At 40.1% G+C, this 24,885-nt stretch overlaps 1 non-coding gene across 1 annotated transcript; it reads right to left on the bottom strand.

Annotated features, from left to right (window-relative positions):
* Window positions 1–22,892: 22,892 nt before the first annotated feature.
* LOC122044620 lies at window positions 22,893–22,998 on the bottom strand. The gene has a single exon (XR_006129651.1). It is a non-coding gene; the product is annotated as a small nucleolar RNA R71 (small nucleolar RNA).
* Window positions 22,999–24,885: the final 1,887 nt, after the last annotated feature.

The following is a 24,885-nucleotide window of genomic DNA, read 5'->3' as shown; positions in this document are numbered from 1 at the left end:
GTATGCTATGCACGAGATCAGAAATCTGTTTTGCCAAGGGCATAGTTAGCAGATATCAAAGTAACCCTGGGCAAGGACAGTGGACTGCAGTAAAGCATATATTGTAGTACCTTAGAGGCACTAGAAATTATATGCTAGCTTACAAGGCAGTTAATTTAGTCCTTGTGGGTTGCATGGATTTTGACTTCCAATCGAATAGGGACAATAATAAGTCAACCTCGGGGTTTAGTGTTTACTTTAGGAGGTAAAGTCATAACTATAGAAGAGTGATAAGCATAGGTGTTTTTCTGGACTCCACCATAGAAGCTTAGTATATGGCAAGCCTCTGAGGTAGCCATAAAAGCTGAATGACTCAATAACCTCAAGATAGACTTAGATATGATTTCTGGTTTGTCCAAAAATTATTACAATTTATTGTAATAATGTTGGTGCAGTAGCAAACTCGAAGAAACCATAAGTCTATAAGGCAAGTAAACACAATAGAGCGTAAGTACCACCCAATACGAGGAATCGTATAAACGAGGAGAAGTTGTTGCCGCCTAGATTGCATCAGGTGATGACCTATAGATCCTTTCACTAAGGTCCTTAAGGCAAGAGCTTTTGATGGGCAAGTTGAAGGGATGGGAATCAGATGTATGGCAGCAGATATGGCAACTTAGTCTTTTAGTATAAGTGGGAGATTGTTAGAGTGTATACTAAAAGCCTAGCTTTTGGTATAAACATTTATCTATAAATAAGAATCACATTGGTCAAATGTCTACATTTGTGATAAATGTAGTTGTTCAATTAGTTTATATTGTAGATAACATGGTGTGTGGTGTCACACACAGAGGATCATGTTATCAGTACCTTATAAATTATAAACAGTAGCTCACGACCAAGATGGAAAGGAACAAACCATTTGAAGGTCGTAGTGTAATTAGGTATTAGTTTATCTTAACTATATAATTACACTAGTACACTTAGAGTGTATTGAGTAGGACCATTAGAGGTCGTTTCTTTTATACTGACTTTATAAAGAAACAGTTATTATGGAAGTGTGTGCTCTTAATCCTAATATAATAACAAGCACATATATTTGATATTTATTTCTTTAATTTGTCAATGGGTGAGATTTAGTTCGATGAATCAATAAGCCCGATAAGTTGGGAAATGATATCACTTATAGTGTGTGTTGTTGATTATAGAAGGAAACTGTGTCCTAGAGATACTAGGTTGAGAATGTCCCCAAGAGGAGCTCAAAAGGATTGTCATGTTAAACCCTGCAGGTGGACTTAGTCCGACATGACGATGAAGTTGAGTGGTACTACTCTTGGAGCTAGATATTAATTAAGTGAGTTGTCAGTAACTTACTTAATTAGTGGACATTTGTTATCTTAAACACAGGGAGACTAACACACTCATAATAAGAAGGAGCCCAAAAATGTAATTTGGGATTGGTGCGGTAGTTCAATAATAATTCTCTAGTGGAATGAATTATTATTGATAAAATTAAGTTGTGTGTTCGGGGCGAACACGGGATGCTTAATTTTATCGGGAGACCAAAACCAATTCCTCCTCTCGGTCCCTATCGTAGCCTCTTAATTATAGAGTACTATACCCACCTATACCCACCTTCTTACCCATCCTATAGGGGGCCGGCCATGTTTTGGTTCATGGGTGAATTCATGTGGCCGGCCCTAGCTTGAACTCAAGCTTAGGTGGCCGGCCCTATTAAAATAAAAAGGAATTTTATTTTAAAATTTTTCTTATGTGGATAACATGATTTAAAAGAGAGTTTAAAATTTTAAATCTTTCCTTTTATAAGATTCTACAAAAGATTAAGAGAAGAGTTAAATTTCTTTCCTTATTTGTAGATTAAAAGGTTGATTTTAATTTTGGTAAAAACTTTCCTTTTAATCATGTTCATAATTTAAAAGAGAGTTTAAAAATTAAATATCTCTTTTATAAAGCTTCTACAAAGATTAAGAAAAGATTAGATATCTTTCCTTATTTGTAGATTGGAAGAGATTTTAATTTTTAAAGATAACTTTCTTTTTATCCACATGTTTAAAAGAAATATTTTAATTTATAAAATTTCCTTTTATTGACCATCATGAAGGGAAAAATTATTAGAGAAATTTTTTAAAATTTCCGGAAACAAATTAGGAAAGTTTTAATTCTTGATTGAATTAAATTTCCTTTGCTTGGTTTAAAGTGGCCGGCCACATTGTTGATGAGAACAAATTATTTTTAATTAAATAAATTTTCCTTATCAATGGCAAAAGAATTAAGGAAATTTTTATTTAAATTTCCTTATTTGCCAAGGCCAAGGATTATAAAAGAGAGGGTAGAGGTGCCTTCATGGCTAACAACTCTATTATTTTTCCTCTCTCTTTTTCTTCCTTGGTGTGGCCGGCCATCCTCTCCTCCTTTCTTCTCTTTGATGGCCGAACCTCATCCTTCTTGTGGAGACTCATATGGTGGCCGGATCAAGTTTAGAGAAGAAGAAGAAGAAGGAGAGAAAGAAAGCTTTGTTTCTAGCATCCCTTGGAGCATGGTGGTGGTGGCCGAACCTCTTCATCCTAGAAGAAGTTTTGATGGCCGAAACTTGCAAGGAAGAAGAAGGTGCTTGGTGGTTCTCATCTCGGAAGATCATTGCCCACACAACGTCCGAGGTTAGAAGAGGAATACGGTAGAAGATCAAGAGGTCTTTCTAAAAGGTATAACTAGTAATTTTTCTTTCCGCATCATACTAGTTATTTTTGGAAATAATACTAAATACAAGAGGCATACGATTCTAGAGTTTCGAATTTGTTTTCGATATAGTGTTCTTTTGTTTTTCTTTTCCTTGTGATTTGATTGTTCTTTTCGGTTAACCTAAAGTTAGTTATTTTAGGAAATTAAATATTAGCTTTCTATAAAAGGTTTTGTCTAGTCGGTGGTGGTTGCTCCCATATCCAAGAAGGCCATGTGCCTCCCAAGATCGATCTGGGGAACCGATTATGGAAATTATTAATGAATTATTAGGTGACTTAACGTGTGTTAAGTTCCGAGGAGGATCCAAGTCAAAACCTAAAGAACAAATAGATTAAGTTTTGGATCAAACGTGTTAAGTTCCGCAGCGATCCAAAATTTAATTTAAAAAGAACACATGGTAGCTAGGAAAAAGGTTCGGACCTTTGTACAAAATTTTTTGACAAGAACCTCTAGACTTTCGAGTAGCAACCAATAGGGAGGTTCCTTAGTTATGCTATCTATTGAGCCCAATAGAGGTCACAAGAGTCAGCGCCGATATCTGGAACCCAGTTCGTTGATGAACTTGGATCAGCCTTACCGCCTCGACTCGTAGCCGTGCAGAATGCATCCTGCGTCACGGTCATCTCAGTGTCTCATTTCACTCTTCCAGCACTAAGACTCATTTATGCAAAATAACCGAACATCGATCGATAATCATCCTGATCGGTCTGGAAGCTTGCATCACTGTAACCCTTTACAGCTAGCTCATTATTGCCTCCATATATCAAGAAATATTCTTTAGTTCTTCTTAAGTACTTAAGAATATTCTTGACCACTATCCAGTGACTTTCACCTGGATCTGACTGGTATCAGGTCGAGTACATAGCATGACGTACATGATAGATCCGATCCTATGACTGAGGCATAAGAGATCTGATCCATGCGGTCTCTCTCCTCTCTAGAAGAGGAACCTTGAGTCTTCGAAAGACTCACGCCATGTGACATCGGCAGAAATCCCTTCTTGGAGTTCTACATGGCAAACCGAAGGAGTACCTTGTCAATATATGTACTCTGACTTAGGCCAAGCAATCTCTTAGATCTATCTCTATAAATCTGTATCCCTAGAATACGGGATGCCTCACCTAAGTCCTTCATTGAGAAACATGTCCCTAGCCAAGTCTTGACAGACTGTAGCAAAGGGATGTCTTTTCCAATGAGTAGTATGTCATCCACATGCAATATGAGGAAGACAACTATGTCCCCTACAACCTTCTTGTAGACACAAGGTTCATCTTCATTCTTGATGAAACCAAACTGTTTGATCGCATCATCGAATCGAAGATTCCAGCTCCGAGAAGCTTGCTTTAGTCCATAAATGGACCTATGCAGCTTGTATACTCTACTAGTATGCTGTGGATCTACAAAACCCTCAAGTTATGTCATGTACACATCCTCGAGCAGTTTTCCATTCAGAAACGTGGTTTTGACATCCATCTGCCATATCTCATAGTCATGGTATGCTGCAATAGCAAGCATGATCTGAATGGACTTAAACATCGCTACTGAAGAAAAGGTTTCATCATAGTCAATACCATGAATCTGCTTGAAACCTTTAGCTACCAAGCGACCCTTATAGATAAGTCCATCCATGTCAGTCTTTCTCTTAAAGACCCACTTACACCCAATGGGTTTTACCCCTTCAGGTGGATCAACCAAAGTCCAAACTTGGTTGGTGTACATGGATTCCATCTCGGATCTCATGGCCTCTAGCCATTTCTCGGAATCTGGTCTCATCACAGCTTCCTGATATGTGGTAGGCTTATCCTCTATGAGCACAACGTCATCATGGTCAGACAAGAGAAATGAGTATCTCTCAGGCTGACGAAGAGGTATGTCTACTTGAACCGGTTGTTGTTCCTCAACTCTTTGTGGAACAACATCATCCACAACACTTTGTGGTTCTAGTTCAACTTTCATCGAGGCTTCAGGTCCGCATCTTGAACTTCTTCAAGATCGAACGATTCCCACTAGTCTTTCTAGAAACAAAATCCTTTCTAGAAAGACCCCAGCCACAACTACCTTGTCGGAATGTAAAGTAATATCCTTAGTTTCCTTGGGATATCCTATGAAATAGCACTTGTCAGATTTGGGTCCTAATTTGTCTGAGACTTGACGTCTAACGTAAGCCTCACAACCCCAAATCCTCATGAAAGACACCTGGGCATCTCTCCCAGTCCATATCCTATATGGTGTCTTTATCACGGCCTTGGATGGAACTCGGTTGAGTATAAAAGCTGCCGTGTCTAGAGCATAGCCCCAAAGGAATGTCGAAAGATCTGTGTCACTCACTATAGATCGTACCATATCTAATAGGGTACGATTCCTCCTTTCGGATACACCATTCCACTGTAGTGTTCCAGGAGGAGTGAGTTGGGATAGAATCCCACATTCAGCTAGATAGTCACGAAACTCATGGCTAAGGTATTCTCCACCTCGATCTGATCGAAGTATCTTAATACTCTTGCCAAGCTGGTTCTGTACTTCATTCTTGAATTCTTTGAACTTTTCAAAGGATTCTGACTTATGTGTCATCAAGTACACATAACCATATCTACTGAAGTCATCAGTAAATGTGATGAAGTACCTATAATCGCCTCTAGCAGCGACATTGAAAGGGCCACATACATCACTATGTATAAGACCTAGCAAGTCAGTCGCTCTCTCATTGTGCCCACTAAAGGGAGTCTTGGTCATCTTGCCTAGTAGGCATGACTCGCATGTCTCATAAGATTCAAAATCAAATGAGTCCAGCAAACCATCCTTATGGAGCTGGGATAAACGCTTGTCATTTATATGACCTAAGCGACAGTGCCAGAGATAGGTTTGGTTCATGTTATTTGACTTGAACCTCTTGGTATTTATGTTAAAGATAGGGCTTTCAAGGTCTAGAATGTAGAGTTCATTCATCAGAGGTGCACTACAATAGAACATATCTTTTAAATAAACAGAACAACATTTGTCCTTAATTATAAAAGAGAAACCTTTCTTGTCCAAACAAGAAACTGAAATTATGTTCTTAGTTAAAGCAGACACATAACAACATTCATCTAATTCTAATACAAGCCCAGAGGGAAGAGATAGATGATAAGTTCGTACAGCAACAGCAGCAACCCGTGCTCCATTGCCTATTCGTAGGTCCACCTCGCCTTTCGCCAATGCCCTGCTATTTCTCAGCGTCTGCACATTAGTAAAAATGTGAGAAGCACATCCGGTATCTAATACCCATGATGAAGAAATAAATAGATTGACTTCTATAACATATATACCTGAAGTGGAAGTCTCACTTCGCTTCTTCTTAAGATCTTCCAGGTACACCTTGTAGTTCCTCTTCCAGTGCCCGGTCTGACCGCAGTGGAAGCAGGTAGCATCCTTGGCGACCCCTCCTTTAGGCTTCAGTGCCTTGCCTTTGCCCTTGGCTTGGGACTTTCCTTGCCGTTATGTTTTTGAACCATCAGAACATAGTGGGGCTTTGCCTTCTTAAGGTTCAGCTCAACAGTTCTTAACATGCTAAGCAGCTCGGACAGTGGCTTGTCAATTTCGTTCATATTGTAGTTTAGAACGAATTGACTATTGCTATCTGGCAAGGATTGCAAGATCAGGTCAGTGGCCAGCTCTTGGCCAAGCGGGAATCTCAACCTCTGTAGGTTTTCTATATACCCAATCATTTTGAGTACATATGGGCCTACGGGAGCCCCTTATGACATCTTGCACTGAAATAGTGCCCTTGAGATCTCAAATCTCTCATGCCGCGCTTGTCCTTGATACAGTCGACGAAGATGTTCAACCATATCGTAAGCGCCCATCAACTCATGTTGCTTCTGAAGCTCAGAGTTCATGGTTGCGAGCATAAGACAGGACACATCTAATGCGTCATCTTGATACTTCTTGTAAGCATTTCGGTCAGCTCGCGTGGTAGTGGCAAGAGGAGCCTCCGGAATGGGCTGCTCCAGAACGTACAGTTTACGTTCTTGGGTGAGAACTATTCTCAGGTTCTTGTACCAGTCCAGGAAATTTGCTCCGTTGAGCTTGTCCTTCTCAAGGACAGAACACAGGGAGAAAGAGTTCGTATTCGACGTCATGGTTATCTACAACAGGAAATGCAGAAAATAAATATCATATTCTTTTAAATCATTTAATTAGGCCTTTAACTAAATGATGCTCCCACTGAATTCTATAATTCATGTGGGACAAGATCCACATCATACTAACCCTTGAGTTAGCTTTGGCTAATACGCCCAAGATTTAGTATGATTGGTAGGTAACGATTTACCAATTACATCTCTATGCAACTCTTGTTTATAGGATCATTATCCGCAGTTATATTAAAACTTGAGTTAACTTTGGCTAATACGCTCAAGAATTAATATAAATGTGATTTATGTCCTATCTTTTCAACCGTTGGAAGAATGCCTATAGTTGTACTCGATCCAACCGAGTAAACTAGGAATACTCAATCTAATTGAGTTTGTACTCGCCCATGCGTTGATAAGCGGGACCAAGATTGTCCCTCCGTACCCAACCAAGATAATCTGTGTTGCTCTGCTTTGGCAGATTCAACAACACATGTGATCGAGGTAGTTGTTGGGTTTTTCGGGCCGCGAAAACCACTTTTTCGCGTCGCGGAAACCCCGAATCACCCTAGCCAACGAATCTCGTGTGAAGAGTATAGAACAAAATTTACGAGTACGAGTTTACAACTTAGATCTACTCCTAGATCTACATGAAGAAAATTTGGAGCAATCTAGTGACCCTAGGTTTTGATGTTTGGGCAAAGGTTTAAGTTAGGTTTATTGTTGTATTTGATATGCATTGTGAGTGTGCAGGATACAGATACAACAAGGAAGTCCAAGTGTGATCTTGGCAAAGGAGGAAAGTCCAAGGATGAGTCTTGGCAGTGTAAGTCCAAGCATGTAGTCTTGGCAACGTAAGTCCAAGTGTAACTTGGCAATGAATGAAGTCCCGGAGGCGCGACCTCTTGACAAAGGAAGACCTGACAACAATGACAAGGCCGATGGAAGCTCCAGAAGGCAAGACGTGAAGGATGGGGAGGCATCCGAGGGACGCAAGGCTAATGGAGGAAGCTAGAAGGCTAGGTCTAGGTTGGTCGGGCAGGGACGAGTGCTGAGAGATTGTACTCGGAGTAAAATACTAGAATTAGGGTTCACTGTAGCAGCACCATAGCGTCACTGTAGCGTTACTGTAGCAGTACTGTAGCAGTCGACTGCATGTTTTAGCAGTCGACTGGGGCAGTCGACTGGCACAATGGCAGTTGACTGCATGTTTTGACAGTCGACTGGTAGGCGGGGTTTTCAACCCGCGGGCTATAAAACTAAAGCTTAGGAGCTTGGTTTTTTTTTGACGAAATTAGACTTGGTTAAGGTCTAATTAGTAGTCTACAAGTGCTCAAGAGTTTTCCTTGTGTCCAAGAGGTCTTGGTGAGTTTGTGGTGAGGTTTCTCCACCCATAAGGAGTTTGAGCTAGCCGGAGGTCTTCCGGGGAGTAATCCACCGACGGATAGGGATCGTCCATCTTACGGACACGCCGTGGAGTAGGAGCTTTATCTCCGAACCACGTAAATGATCGTGTAGCTTGGTTTGCATTCTTTCTTGTCTTGTATTTTGTTTAGCTTGTTTATTTTTGTATTATTCCGCTGCGCAAGCTAACAACGTAGGAAGCGAACGATTTGGGTGAGCCGCTATTCACCCCCTCTAGCGGGCACATCGGTCCTAACAGAAAAAACTTTTATACCTTTGAAGCGAAGCCCTTCGCGTTCCCGCTCGTCCAAACGGTGCCGGATCTCAAGAGTATCAAGATAGATACTCCTCTAGAAGTATCCACACGAACACGTAGGTGGAGAAAACCACACAAAAGGTGTGCTAGCACCTATGTATGGTTCGGCCAAGTTGAGGAGGAGAGGGAGAGCTTGAGAGGAAGAAGGTAGAAGATACACACTTGAATGAAAAAATGAATTCTCATTCAAACCAAAAGTGGCCGGCCACTCTCCATTGTGAAACTCCCAAATTAATTGCATTAATTGCAATTAATATGAAGCCATTAAAGAGAATGGCTTTGTAACTTCCAGGAGGTGGCACCTATGATGATGTGGAGTAACATCATTGGTCCACATCAATGCCAACTCGCCAATGAGGTGGCATAAAGTTAAGTCAAACTTGACTTTTAATCTTCCTCTCAAGTCAAGTCAAACTTGACCAAATTTCTTCCATGGTTGATCGAATCCAACCATTTGATTCAAGCCAACTTAATATAATGAATCTAATTCATTTAATTAAATTGATTCAATGAGTCAAAATCTAAATTAGACTCATTGAACACATGAATCAACTTGAGTTGAACTCAAGTTAGCTCAATTAGGATTACTCTTAATCCAATTTGATTCATCAAATGAATCTAATCCTCTTGGTTCATCATATGAACCTAATCTCCATCTAATTGTCCTAAGTGTGTGACCCTATAGGTTCTTGTAACGTTGGCAATGCCCTAAACCCATTTAGGAGCATAAGTAATGAGCGGTATCTAGCAACACATCATTACTACCCAAATTACAAGAAATGTCGAGATCCAACATCACCTTGTGACTACTAATTGTGACTCATCACAATTTGTGACAGTGTCCTTCTATCCTAGACACCTAGATTGATCAATGTGAGACATAGACCGTGTCATCCTCTAATCAATCTAAATCTTGAACTCCAAGTAGACTCACTCGATCAAATGAGCTCAACATCTCATGTTGACTCATTTGGGCATGGCCATGCACTTCGTGGTCTAACTCTATCAAGAATACCGATGTCGCTCCCGTCATATGGGAGGGATAGATCCCATCTGCATCACTCACATCCCTCTGCATAATTCGTTATATACCCAGTAATAGCCTTTATAGTCCACCCAGTTACGGGTGACGTTTGACGAAACCAAAGTACATAACTCCTTATGTAGGGAACCATGGTGACTTCATGTCTAAGGGCCAATAGTCATACTAATAGTCACATGAGAAAGTATATGACACTCATATAACAATCCATGATACTTTCTCATGGCGGGTCATTCAGTATACATTCTCCAATGTATACCCATGTGTCAACTTGATATCTCCATATCCATGACTTGTGAGATCAAGTCATCGAGTTGACCTACATGCTAGTCTTATTGCATTAACATTATCCCTGAATGTTAATACATGACTAGGAATGATTAAGAGTAGTGTTCCCTATATCATCTCACTATCGGTTCAACTAACCGATTGATATAGATGAGAACCTTCTACTCAAGGACGCTATTATACTTAGTTTATTTGGCACCAATACAAGTAAGTATAATAACCAAAAATAAATGCCTTTATTTATATAAGAATATGATATAACAAGTCCATAATACAATCATCAAATGATTGGCTCTAGGGCTCTAGCTAACAATCTCCCACTAGCACTAGTGCCAATCAGTGTAGGCTCTAAGCCCAAATGACCTAGTGTGACCATCATGCTTCTTCTGTGCCAAAGCCTTGGTTAAGGGATCTGCGATGTTAACCTCTGTAGGTACTCTACAAATCTTCATATCTCCTCTCTCGATGATCTCTCGAATGAGATGGAAGCGCTGTAGTATGTGTTTGGTCCGCTGGTGTGAGCGAGGTTCCTTCGCCTGTGCTATAGCTCCATTGTTGTCACAATAGAGCTCAATGGGGTCAACAATGCTAGGAACCACCCCAAGTTCAGTGATGAACTTGCGGATCCAAACTGCCTCCTTTGCTGCCTCTGATGCAGCAATGTACTCGGCTTCTGTTGTAGAATCAGCTACTAAATCCTGCTTCGAACTCTTCTAGCTGACAGCACCACCATTAATGCAAAATACGAACCCCGACTGCGATCTATAATCATCCTGGTCGGTCTGGAAGCTAGCATCACTGTAACCCTTTATAGCTAGCTCATCATTGCCTCCATATATCAAGAAATATTCTTTAGTCCTTCTTAAGTATTTAAGAATATTCTTGACAGCTATCCAGTGACTTTCACCTGGATCTGACTGGTATCTGCTCGTCATGCTCAAAGCATACGAGACATCAGGTCGAGTACATAGCATGTCGTACATGATCGATCCTATGGCTGAAGCATAAGGGATCTGATCCATGCGGTCTCTCTCCTCTCTAGAAGAGGGACCTTGAGTCTTCGAAAGACTCACGCCATGTGACATCGGCAGAAATCCCTTCTTGGAGTTCTGCATGGCAAACCAAAGGAGTACCTTGTCAATGTATGTACTCTGACTTAGGCCAAGAAATCTCTTAGATCTATCTCTATAGATCTGTATCCCTAGAATGCGGGATGCCTCACCTAAGTCCTTCATTATGAAGCAACTCCCTAGCCAGGTCTTGACAGACTGAAGCATAGGGATGTCCTTCCCAATGAGTAGTATGTCATCCACATACAATATGAGGAAGACAACTATGTCCCCTACAACCTTCTTGTAGACACAAGGTTCATCTTCATTCTTGATGAAACCAAACTGTTTGATTACATCATCGAATCGAAGATTCCAGCTCCGAGAAGCTTGCTTTAGTCCATAAATGGACCTATGCAGCTTGCATACTCTGCTAGTATGCTTTGGATCTACAAAACCCTCAGGTTGTGCCATGTACACATCCTCGAGTAAGTTTCCATTCAGAAACGCGGTTTTGACGTCCATCTGCCAGATCTCGTAATCGTGGTAAGCTGCAATAGCAAGCATGATCCGAATGGACTTAAACATCGCTACTGGAGAAAAGGTTTCATCATAGTCAATACCATGAATCTGCTTGAAACCTTTAGCTACCAAGCGACCCTTATAGATAAGTCCATCAATGTCAGTCTTTCTCTTAAAGATCCACTTGCACCCAATGGGTTTTACCCCTTCAGGTGGATCAACCAAAGTCCATACTTGGTTGGTGTACATAGATTCCATCTCGGATCTCATGGCCTCTAGCCATTTCTCGAAATCTGGTTTCATCACAGCTTCCTGATAGGTGGTAGGCTCATCCTCTATGAGCACAATGTCATCATGGTCAGACAAGAGAAATGAGTATCTCTCAGGCTGACGACGTACCCTATCAGACCTGCGAAGAGGTATGTCTACATGAATTGGTTGTTGTTCCTCAACTCCTTATGGAACAACATCATCCACAATACTTTGTGGTTCCAGTTCAATTTCCATCGAGGCATCAGTGCTATTGTTCGCATCTTGAGCTTCTTCAAGATCGAACGCGCTCCCACTAGTCTTTCTAGAAACAAAGTCCCTTTCTAGAAAGACCCCAGTCTTTGCCACAACTACCTTGTGCTGACTGGGAATGTAGAAGTAATATCCCTTAGTTTCCTTGGGATATCCAATGAAATAGCACTTGTCAGATTTGGGTCCTAATTTGTCTGAGACTTGACGTCGTACGTAAGCCTCACAACCCCAAATCCTCATGAAAGACACCTGAGCATCTCTCCCAGTCCATATCCTATATGGTGTCTTTATCACGGCCTTTGATGGAACTCGGTTGAGTATGAAAGCTGCCGTGTCTAGAGCATATCCCCATAGATATGTCGGAAGATCTGTGTGACTCATCATAGATCGTACCATATCTAATAAGGTACAATTCCTCCGTTCGGATACACCATTCCACTGTGGTGTTCCAGGAGGAGTGAGTTGGGATAGAATCCCACACTCAGCTAGATAGTCACGGAACTCATGGCTAAGGTATTCTCCACTTCAATCGGATCGAAGTATCTTAATACTCTTGCCAAGCTGGTTCTGTACTTCATTCTTGAATTCTTTGAACTTTTCAAAGGATTCGGACTTATGTGTCATCAAGTACACATAACCGTATCTACTGAAGTCATCAGTAAATGTGATGAAGTACCTATAACCGCCTCTAGCAACGAAAGGGCCACATACATCACTATGTATGAGTCCTAACAAATCAGTCGCTCTTTCGCTGTACCCACTAAAGGGAGTCTTGGTCATCTTGCCTCGTAGGCATGACTCGCATATCTCATATGATTCAAAATCAAATGATTCCAGCAAACCATCCTTATGGAGATGGGATAAGCGCTTGTCATTTATATGACCTAAGCGACAGTTCCAGAGATAGGTTTGGTTCAGGTCATTTGACTTGAACCTCTTGGTATTTATGTTATAGATAGGGCTCTCAAGGTCTAGAATATAGAGTCCGTTCATCAGAGGTGCACTATAATAGAACATATCGTTTAAACAGATAGAACAACATTTGTTCTTTATTGTAAACGAAAATCCTTTCTTGTCCAAACAAGAAACTAAAATTATGTTCTTAGTCAAGGCAGGCACATAACAACAATTATCTAATTCTAGTACTAGCCCAGAGGGTAGAGATAGATAATAAGTTCCTACAGCAATAGCAGCAACCCGTGCTCCATTGCCTACTCGTAGGTCTACCTCACCCTTCGTCAATGCCCTACTATTTCACAGCGCTTGTACATTGGTACAAATGTGGGAAGCACATCCGGTATCTAATACCCACGATGAAGAAATAGAGAGGTTGACTTCTATAACATGTACACCTGAAGTAGAAATCTTATTTCTCTTCTTCTTAAGATCTTGCAGGTATTCTTTGGAGTTCCTCTTCCAGTGCCTTGCTTGTCCTTGATATAGGTGACAAAGATGTTAACCATATCGTAAGCACTCATCAAATCATGTTGCTTCTGAAGCTCAGAGTTCATGGTCGTGAGCATAAGACAGGACACATCTAATGCGTCATCTTGATGCTTCTTGTAAGCATCTCGATCTGCTCGCGTGGCAGTGGCAGGAGGAGCCTCCGGAATGGGCTGCTCCAGAACGTACAGTTTACGTTCTTGGGTGAGAACTATTCTCAGGTTCCTGTACCAGTCCAGGAAATTTGCTCCGTTGAGCTTGTCCTTCTTAAGGACAGAACGCAGAGAGAAGGTGTTTGTGTTTGACGTCATGGCAATTCTACAACAGAAATAAATGCTGAAATAAGTATCATATTCTTAATCATTTAATTAGGCCTTTAACTAAATGATGCTCCCACTGAATTCTATAATTCATGTGGGACAAGATTCACATCATACTAACCCTTGAGTTAGCTTTGGCTAATACGCCCAAGACTTAGTATGATCGGTAGGTAACGATTACCAATTACATCTCTATGCAACTCTTGTTTATAGGATCAACATCCGCATTTATATTAAAACTCGAGTTAGCTTTGGCTAATACGCCCGAGAGTTAATATATATGTGATTTTGACCTATCTTTCCAACTGTTGGAAGAATGCCTATAGTTTTACTCGATCCAACCGAGTTAACTAGGAATACTCAATCTAATTGAGTTGTACTCACCCATGCGTTGATAGGCGGGACCAAGATTGTCCCTCCGTACCCTACCAAGATAGTATGTGTTGCTCTGCTTTGACAAATTCAACAACAACATGCGATCGAGGTAGTGGTAGGTATCAAGGCATGGTAGGCATTACGAGTTGACGTGATTTAGATCTAATCTAAACGATGATGCGTATCATATACTCGATAGATATAATCTAATCGAAGGGTGCATCATGTGCACGACTTAGATCTAATCTAATCGTAAGGCACTAATTAATTACTTAATTAACTAGCAAGCATCACATACACACAAAACAATTAACTAAATAATTAATCAAATATTTTTGTGATTATGTCATGGCCCTACTATGATCTTCTCAAGCCAATGAGAAGATCGGATGGTCAACCTAAGGTCAACAGCTTCTCAAGCTTCTTCGTTTGACCACCTAGTGTTGCTCGCGCCCTCCTCGTAACTCCGTCTCGAGTGGACCTTCCACAGCTCCAATTTTGTACATTACAATTTTGAAACTCGAGTTACATTCGAGTCTAAATCTAATTTACAACCAGAATATATGAGAAAGGCACGACGCGCAGGTCGCGAAAATAAAATAAAACAAATAAAAATACAAGCACGCACATCACATAACGGCACGCAGGCCGTATTATGAATTACAACACATATTGTCCAATCAAATTGGGTCTTTGGGCCATGACTATCACAAAATTAATATATAATTCAAAATTATATATTTCTGTAATTTTTCTGTAATTTTTCATAATTTTACAGATTTTATGAGTAAATTTTCACGGTGGTCCCGATTAGCAATTTCGGGCGCAATCGCGGAGCAAATCCCCTTGCGGGGTTAGGGGCAATACCCCTACCCGCGATCTAACCATCGCGAGTTGTTCCTAAGCGATCCTATAGCGCCTAAGTCTGCTGTCCCAAAACGATTTGGGTCGAAACATTGCCGTTTCGGAAAATTCTTCTCGGTAGTCGAAGCCTACAAGTGTAAAAACACTTGTGCTTCGCTTCTACGAGAAAAATACCCATAAAATCATAAAAATTAGGAAATTCACAGAATGTTACAGTATGAATATTTTTCATAAAAAAACTAATTAAACTCGTACAAGTCTTCGCACGTGGCTCTGATACCACTGTTGGGTTTTTCGGGCCGCGAAAACCCCGAATCACCCTAGCCAACGGATCTCGTGCGAAGAGTATAGAACAAAATTTACAAGTACGAGTTTACAACTTAGATCTACTCCTAGATCTACATGAAGAAAAAACTTTTATACCTTTGAAGCGAAGCCCTTCGCGTTCCCGCTCGTCCAAACGGTGCCGGATCTCAAGAGTATCAAGATAGATACTCCTCTAGAAGTATCCACACGAACACGTAGGTGGAGAAAACCACACAAAAGGTGTGCTAGCACTTATGTATGGTTCGGCCAAGTTGAGGAGGAGAGGGAGAGCTTGAGAGGAAGAAGGTAGAAGATACACACTTGAATGAAAAAATGAATTCTCATTCAAACCAAAAGTGGCCGGCCACTCTCCATTGTGAAACTCCCAAATTAATTGCATTAATTGCAATTAATATGAAACCATTAAAGAGAATGGCTTTGTAACTTCCATGAGGTGGCACCCATGATGATGTGGAGTAACATCATTGGTCCACATCAATGCCAACTCACCAATGAGGTGGCATAAAGTCAAGTCAAACTTGACTTTTAATCTTCCTCTCAAGTCAAGTCAAACTTGACCAAATCTCTTCCATGGTTGATCGAATCCAACCATTTGATTCAAGCCAACTTAATATAATGAATCTAATTCATTTAATTAAATTGATTCAATGAGTCAAAATCTAAATTAGACTCATTGAACACATGAATCAACTTGAGTTGAACTCAAGTTAGCTCAATTAGGATTACTCTTAATCCAATTTGATTCATCAAATGAATCTAATCCTTTTGGTTCATCATATGAACCTAATCTCCATCTAATTGTCCTAAGTGTGTGACCCTATAGGTTCTTGTAACGTTGGCAATGCCCTAAACCCATTTAGGAGCATAAGTAATGAGCAGTATCTAGCAACACATCATTACTACCCAAGTTACAAGAAATGTCGAGATCCAACATCACCTTGTGACTACTAATTGTGACTCATCACAATTTGTAACATTGTCCTTCTATCCTAGACACCTAGATTGATCAATGTGAGGCATAGACCGTGTTATCCTCTAATCAATCTAAATCTTGAACTCCAAGTAGACTCACTCGATTAAATGAGCTCAACATCTCATGTTGACTCATTTGGGCATGGCCATGCACTTCGTGGTCTAACTCTATCAAGAATACCGATGTCGCTCCCGTCATATGGGAGGGATAGATCCCATCTACATCACTCACATCCCTCTGCATAATTCGTTACATACCCAGTAATCGCCTTTATAGTCCACCCAGTTACGGGTGACGTTTGACGAAACCAAAGTACATAACTCCTTATGTAGGGAACCATGGTGACTTCAGGTCTAAGGACCAATAGTCATACTAATAGTCACATGAGAAAGTATATGACACTCATATAACGATCCATGATACTTTCTCATGGCGGGTCATTCAGTATACATTCTCCAATGCATACCCATGTGTCAACTTGATATCTCCATATCCATGACTTGTGAGATCAAGTCATCGAGTTGACCTACATGCTAGTCTTATTGCATTAACATTGTCCCTGAATGTTAATACACGACTAGGAATGATTAAGAGTAGCGTTCCCTATATTATCTCACTATCGGTTCAACTAACCGATTGATATAGGTGAGAACCATCTACTCAAGGACATTATTATACTTAGTTTATTTGGCACCAATACAAGTAAATATAATAACCAAAATCCAAATGCCTTTATTTATATAGAATATGATACAATAAGTCCAAAATACAATCATCAAATGATTGGCTCTAGGGCTCTAGCTAACAGTAGTGATAGGTATCACGGCACGGTAGGCATTAGAGTTGATGCGATTGAGATCTAATCTAATCGAGAGGGTGCATCTTGTACACGATTTAGATCTAATCTAATCGTTAGGCACTAATTAATTACAAATCATGCATCACATACACACAAGCAATTAATTAAATTTATTTATGATTAGTCATGGCCCTACTACGATCTTCTCAAGCCAATGAGAAGATCGGATGGTCAACCTAAGGTCAACAGCTTCTCAAGCTCCTTCCCTTGACCACCTTATGTTGCTCGCGCCCTCCTCGTAACTCCATCTCGAGTGGACCTTCCACAACTCCAATTTTGTACATTACAATTTTGAAACTTGAGTTATATTCGAGTCTAAACTAATTTTACAACAAGAATAAATGGAGAAAGGCACGACGCACAGGTCGCGTATCAAGTATACAACACACAATCACATGACGGCACGCATGTCGTATTATGAATTACAACACAAATATACCAATCAAATTGGGTCTTTTTAGGCCATGACCATCACAAATTATACATAATTCTAAATTATGCAATTTTCAAAATTTTCTGTAATTTTAATACTATTTTTTACAATTTTTATGGGGAAAAATTCCCGGCGGTCTCGTTTAGCGATTTTCGGGCGTAATCGTGGAATGAATCCCCTTGCGGGGCCAGGGGCAGCGCCCCTACCCGCGATCTAACCATCGCGAGTGTCCCTAAGCGATCCTACAGTGCCTTAGCCCGCTATCCCAAAAAGTTTTGGGGCGAAACCTTGCCGTTTCGAAAAAATTTTCTCGGTAGTCAAAGCTTACAAGTGTCTAAACACTTGTGCTTCGCTTCTACGAGAAAAATACCCATAAAAACCATAAAATACTTAAAATTATAGAATGTTACAGAATCTATATTTTTCATAAAAATACAAAATAAACTCGTACAAGTCTTCGCATATGGCTCTGATACCACTGTTGGGTTTTTCGGGTCGCGAAAACAGCTTTTTCGCGTCGCGGAAACCCCGAAACCCCGCCACCGGATCCGTGCGAAGAATAAAACTTTTGAAAAACTATGAGTGCGAGTTTACCAACCTATAGATCTACACTAGAACTATATGTTAAAGAGTTTTACCCTCGTAGCGTGCCCTTCGCGAGTCCCATTTGTCCAAGGAGATGCCGGATCTCAAGTTGTCAAGGTAGACAACTCTCTATGCGTATCCACATGAACAAATCGATGGAGGGAGAACCTTAGAGTGTGCTAGCACTCCAAGAAGGTCTCGGCAAGATGAGGAGAGGGAGAGCAAGGAAGAAGATGGAATCAAAAATGCCTTTCAATGAAAATGAATCCCATTCATTCCCCCTTAGTGGCCGGCAACAACAAAGTGTAACTCCTCTCATTAATGTGGCCGACCACATTAAAGCAAAGGGAATTTGTAACCTTCATTAGATGGCACACACATGTGTTAACTATGATGATGTGACACATCATCATTGGCCACTTAATGCCAAGTCACAAATGATGTGGCATAAAGTCAAGTCAAACTTGACTCTTCCTCTTCCTCTCAAGTCAAGTCAAACTTGACTTAATCTCTCTCATGGTTGATCTAATCCAACCATTTAATTCAAGCCAATTTAATATAATGAATCTAATTCATTTAATTAAATTGATTCAATGAGTCATAATCTAAATTAGACTCATTGAGCATATGAATCAACTTGAGTCCAACTCAATTAGCCCAATTAGGATTACTTTTAATCCAATTTGATTCATCAAATGAATCTAATCCTCTTGGTTCACCATATGAACCTAATCTCCATCTAATTGTCCTTAGTGTGTGACCCTATAGGTTCTTGTAACGTTGGCAATGCCCCTAAACCCATTTAGGAGCATAAGTAATGAGCGGTATCTAGCAACACATCATTACTACCCAAGTTACAAGAATGTTGAGATCCAACATCATCTTGTGACTACTAATTGTGACTCCTCACAAAATATGACAAGTGTCCTTCTATCCTAGACATCTAGATTGATCAATGTGAGACATAAATCGTGTCATCCTCTGATCAATCTAAATCTTGAACTCCAAGTAGACTCACTAAATCAAATGAGCTCAATATCTCATATTGACTCATTTGGGCATGACCATGCACTTCGTGATCTCACTCTATCAAGAATATTGATGTCACTCCCGTCATATAGGAGGGATAGATCCCATCTACATCACTCACATCCCTCCGCATAATTTGTTACAAACCTAGTAATCACCTTTATAGTCCACCCAGTTACGGGTGATGTTTGACGAAACCAAAGTACATAACTCCTTATGTAGGAAACCATGGTGACTTCAGGTCTAAGGATTAGTAGTCATACTAATAGCCACATGAGAAAGTATATGACACTCATATAACGATCCATGCTCCTAAATGGAAGAAAGATATACCTTTGTAACGAAGCCCTTCGCTTATCCCGCTCGTCCAAGACGATGCCGGATCTCAAGGGTGTCAAGTGAACACCCCTCTATGTGTATCCACATGAACGATTAGGTGGAGAAAAACACCTAGAGTGTGCTAGCACTCTTGGATGTTTCGGCCAAGGAGGAGAGGGAGAGAAGAAGAATCAAGGAGGAATAATAATGATCGATAATAAAATAAGAGTAAAAAATAGCTTAAGTATTTTCATCTAATGAAAATACTTAATGCTCATTAACACATTAATGAGCCTTAATGAGTATTTAATATTCTTCATTAAATGACCATTTTGAAACTCATTCGAAATTTGAATCTAAAATTCAAATTGAATTCCATTTATCATTGAATTCAAAATTCAATGAATATCATCATTAAGCCTCACTTGAGTCTAACTCAAGTCTAGCATCACTTGAGTCTAACTCAAGTCTAACTCAATCAAGTTTTACTCAATTAATCTAATTTGGATTACTCTTAATCCAATTTGGTTCATCACATGAACCTAATCCTCTTGGTTCATCATATGAACTGAATCTCCATCTAATTGCCCTTTATGTGTGACCCTATAGGTTCTTGTAACGTTGGCAATGCTCCTAAACTCATTTAGAAGCAAAAGTAATGAGCGGTATCTAACAACACATCATTACTACCCAAGTTACAAGAATATTGAGATCCAACATCACCTTGTGACTACTAATTGTAATCGCCTCTTTTAGCATGTATTCACCATAGATACTCTTTTGTTCAGATATCTGCTCTTTATTTGGTTTTGTGTTGACAGGGATAACTTTTGGAGCAAAAACGGTGATTGTCGACGTACCAGGACAAAGCAGAGAGCACGACCGTGCAACCTTGCACGGTCGTGTGGCCAATCCAGAGAGGGATCAGAGCACGACCGTGCCTCACCACTAGCAGCCAAGGAAGGTATGGCCATGCAACCATGCACGACCGTGCCCCCATGACAGTGGCCAAGCAGCACACGGCCGTGCCAACATTCCAGTGGAGAGAAAGGTCACGACCGTGTGAATCCACACGGCTGTGTGACCTCGGCAGAGACGAAGAAGGCCACGGCCGTGCAACCTCGCACGACCATGTGACTCAACTTGAGAAGGAGCCGTGTGAGGTCGTGTGGATTCCACACGGCCGTGCGACGAAGAACACGGGCCGTACCACGCCAAAATAGGGTTGTGCTGAATTCTGGGCAGATTGCAGATCATTCATAATTTGGCCATAACTTTGTGCTCCATTGGAGTTTCGGGACGTTCTTTATACTGAAGCGTAGCTGACTTCAAGATCTACAACTTTGCTTCAGATCAAACAGAGAGAAATTTTTTTTTTCCCATGATAAATGGCACGGCCGTGCCTCCCAACCTAGGGTTCAACTGGACCTCCGCCCAGATTGCAGACCAAAATTCAAACCGCCATAACTTTCAGTTTGGTTTGAGCCAGGGCACGACCCAAGTATCAGATTGTAGATAATTTTAAGGGCTACAACTTTGGTTCAGGGTGAATCATGAGAAAATCAGGTCTAATGGGTGAAAAACCTGGTTTATCGGATGCCTGTAAATCCTGGTTTTCCTGGGCAGCGTGGAGGAGGTATAAAAGGCTAAAGAACCCTATTCTTTGATTATCTTTGGTTTGGGACTTCGTCCCTCCCCTCGGGGAAAGCCGTCGAGCTTCATCCACCGCCGTTGCTTCACGATTCGTCCATCTCCGGAGCAAGGAGCCATCCCCAAGACATCGGAATCATCGGCAAGCATCTCTTCTTCCTTTTTTTCTCACACCTAGGGTTGTAAGTATGCTTTTCTTTATGTTCTGGGGTTGTTCTTCCTCCACAATGGAGTAGATGCCCTCTTCTAGGATTAGGGAGTATTTGTAATGTGATGGAGATGTAGAACTATGTAGATTCCCTTTGTTTCTATATGATGACTTGTTAATGTCTTGTTCATGCTCGTGTGAGATGTTTATATTTCTATGCTTTGATTTATTGATGTGGAAGATTGCTGATCCCGCAAAGGGGATACCTTAGAGCGTATTGACCAAGGTACCCTAGTGACGGGGGTAACCCTTTCCGGACATCTAAGACGTTCCCTCAAAAGGAGAAACAATCCCTTAGGAATTGCTGCTCTCGTAAAGAGAGTGCTCTAGATCGTATACCCGAGTGGCTCTAGTGACAAGGGTAACCCGTTCACGGACGTCTAGGACATTCTCTTGAAAGGAGAGGCAATTCCTCCATAAGGGAGTAGGTAACCGCACCGAACCTCTACCCTTATCCTTATTGTTCTTTACTAGATATGTATCCCAGTGATCTACCGAGGCGCCCTCGTGACAGGGGGGTTAATCGTTACAGGATTTCACAGGGAACGTCTCTACGTGATACTTAGGGATACTGGCCAATCTAACTTTCTACAAGAACATTGACATAGAGGATGGAAACTAAGCAATCTATGTAGTATCTCCTAACGTTATAATGAAACCGAAATTCTAGAATCCATCTCCCGAAACTCATTCCCTCCAAGATCGGTTCTATCTTCTCTCTCTTCTCACTTTCCTCTTCTCTCTCTCTTATTCTCTTTTCTCACCAATCTTAGGTTTGTCTAGATAACGTACTTTGCAATATCTCTAGTGCTTAATCAACAGTCCCTATAGATTCGATATTTTTATTACTGACGATGAAACCATACACTTGCGGTTGCGTAACAAGTTTTTGGCACCGTTGCCGGGAACTGTTAACATTAACATTAGTAGATTAGCAATTTAGTTAGTCTAGATTTGTGAATAGTTTTTATTTTTCCATTTTCATAATTAAAAAACTAAAATAAAATAAAAATCTGCATTTTCTTTATTGTCTTTAAATTTTGCATTTATTTTTTGTTTTTTTATATAGCAATTTATTTCTTGTCTTTCATATTTTATTTTAAATTTTTCTCATAAATTTTTTTTAGATACCATGAGCACTAACATGTCAAGCAAGTCCTTAAGAGATTTCTCTGCACCCATTTTTGCAAGATTTTTATCTCTTATTGTGCAGCCTCATATTGAAGCAGAAAGTTTCCAACTAGACCCAGAGTTAATTTCTATGATACAAGGTCATAAATTTGGAGGAGAAGTATCAGAAAGTCCTTATCTACACCTTGAGAAATTTCTAGAGCTTTGTGATATGGTGGACTATGAAGGAGTGTCAGCGGATGCAGTTCGATTGATGACATTTCCTTTCAGTATCAAGGATAAAGCAAGGACTTGGTTATATTCTCTTCGTCCTCAAAACATCACAAGTTGGGAACAATTGGAGCAGCAATTTCTGAATCATTTTTTTCCTCCAAGCAGAACAATCTACATGAGGAATTGCATCACAAATTTTGTTCAAGCAAATGGAGAATCTTTATTTGAAGCATGAGACAGATTCAAGAGTCTACAAAGGCAGTGCCCTCACCATGGCTTAGAAAAATGGCTTATCCTGCACATATTTTATAGGGGAATTTCTTTCTCAGATAAATGTTATTTGGATTCATTAGCTGGAGGTTCTTTTATGAATAAAAGTGTGGACGAAGCATATACATTGATTGATCAAGTGACATTGAATCTCCAAGAATGGTCAGATAAAAGTTGGATGGAATCTCCTTCAAATATTCAACAAGTGCAAGCCATAAATACTAGAGAGCTTGTCAAACGAAATACAGTTCAACCATCCAAGAATGTCGTAATTCAGAAGTCACAGAATAAGGAGTTCAAACATTTGGGGGCAAAGATTGAGAGTATAGTTTCAAAATGGTTCAAAGAAGATCCCCCTCCTACACAAATAGGATCTAGTGAAAAGTGTAATGATAGTAAGTTGAGGAACGGCAAGAATCATGAAGAACTTCTGAAAAATGACTTGTATAGAATTGAGGAGAAGAACAATAGAAGACCACATGAACTCAGTTTCATTATTCCAGGAGGTTCCCAAATGCCACAAGTACCTTTCCCTCAATGATTGATCAGACCATCACTAGACAAGAAATTTGAACCTTAGTCATATACTCAACCTTTCCCAGGACCTTCACTAAAGGTTCCTTTTCCACAAAGGCTAGTGAGGGTTAATGAAAATGACGACTTTGGTAAATTCTGTGACACTAATATGGTTGATTGTAGATTTCTGGATACATATGAAGATGAGGACTCTTCAGATGAGGATTGTGATAATAATGCAGTGGATAACAAGTTTTCAGATCTTCCTCCAGATTTTACAGGATATTATAGTGTCATTGAATTTTCAGATGATGAATGTATTGAGATAGATCAACGTAAAAATGCAAATGAAGTCAATGATCCTCCTATAGTTGATTCTCCTGTTGAAGATATAGATGTTGGTTTATTTTTTGATGCTTGTGTTGATAATGATGATTTGGAAGGAAGTGTAGGGAGCTGTGGTGTGGAAACATCATCTCAAGAATCACCTCCTTCATCCACACAACCTTTAGAGATTATGAGAGTTGCAAGAATTGAACATGTTGTGGATCCATGTGTAGGGACTTGTGCAGAGTTAGCAGAGTCTCAAGAATCACCACCTTTGGAAGTACCAACACCAGAGCTAGAGCCAGAGCCAGAACCATCATTTGATTCAGAGGAAGTCACATCCACATGTTTAGAAATTTCAGGTACCTCTCAGCAAAGTAAGGTTAGAATTTCTTGTGATCTTTTGGAAAATTTTATAGAGGTACCTACCATTAACTTTATTGGATGTGATTCGGTTTTTATTTCTTATTCTGCTTATCTTAATATGGTTATGACTCTATCTTATCTAATACGTTTGCGGGAGATTTGTATTTTCTTTGCATGTGCAGATTTTCATGGGGCCTATAATTGGAAGCTCGACCTGAATCGTCTTCGACCTCCTGAAAGAATTTCCAAGAAGACGAAGATGTAGAGAGTTACTCTTCACCTTTTGATGAAAGCTCCCTCCATAATAAGAGCCCTTAGTAAGAGAGTTCTAAAATATCTTACCCCTCCAAGAGCGAGATTTAGATGAATCTAATGAGGTGGTCGAGCTAATGACCTTAAACAAGCACTTCTTGGGAGGCAACCCAAGTTCATTTTCCTAGTTTTCTTTTTAGTTTCTTTTTACTTCATTGATAATAAATCATTTCCTCTACTTAATTTTTCTTACCTATCTTATTTTTGTTGAATTCAAAGTTGTGGAGGAATGTGAGCATCGGATAGAGGAGTATTTTTAAAACATAAATGTCAATGATTTGAAACTCATCACTTGGTAACTTCTTTAAACTTCATAAATTTCCTTCACATTACATTTCTAGTTTTCATTAGGACGATGAAAAGTTTAAGTCTGGG

This window comes from Zingiber officinale, chromosome 2A (genome assembly GCF_018446385.1).
Source record: "Zingiber officinale cultivar Zhangliang chromosome 2A, Zo_v1.1, whole genome shotgun sequence".
NCBI lineage: Eukaryota > Viridiplantae > Streptophyta > Magnoliopsida > Zingiberales > Zingiberaceae > Zingiber > Zingiber officinale.
The sequence above is the reverse complement of the archived record's forward strand: the minus strand, read 5'-3'. Positions and strand labels throughout refer to the sequence as shown.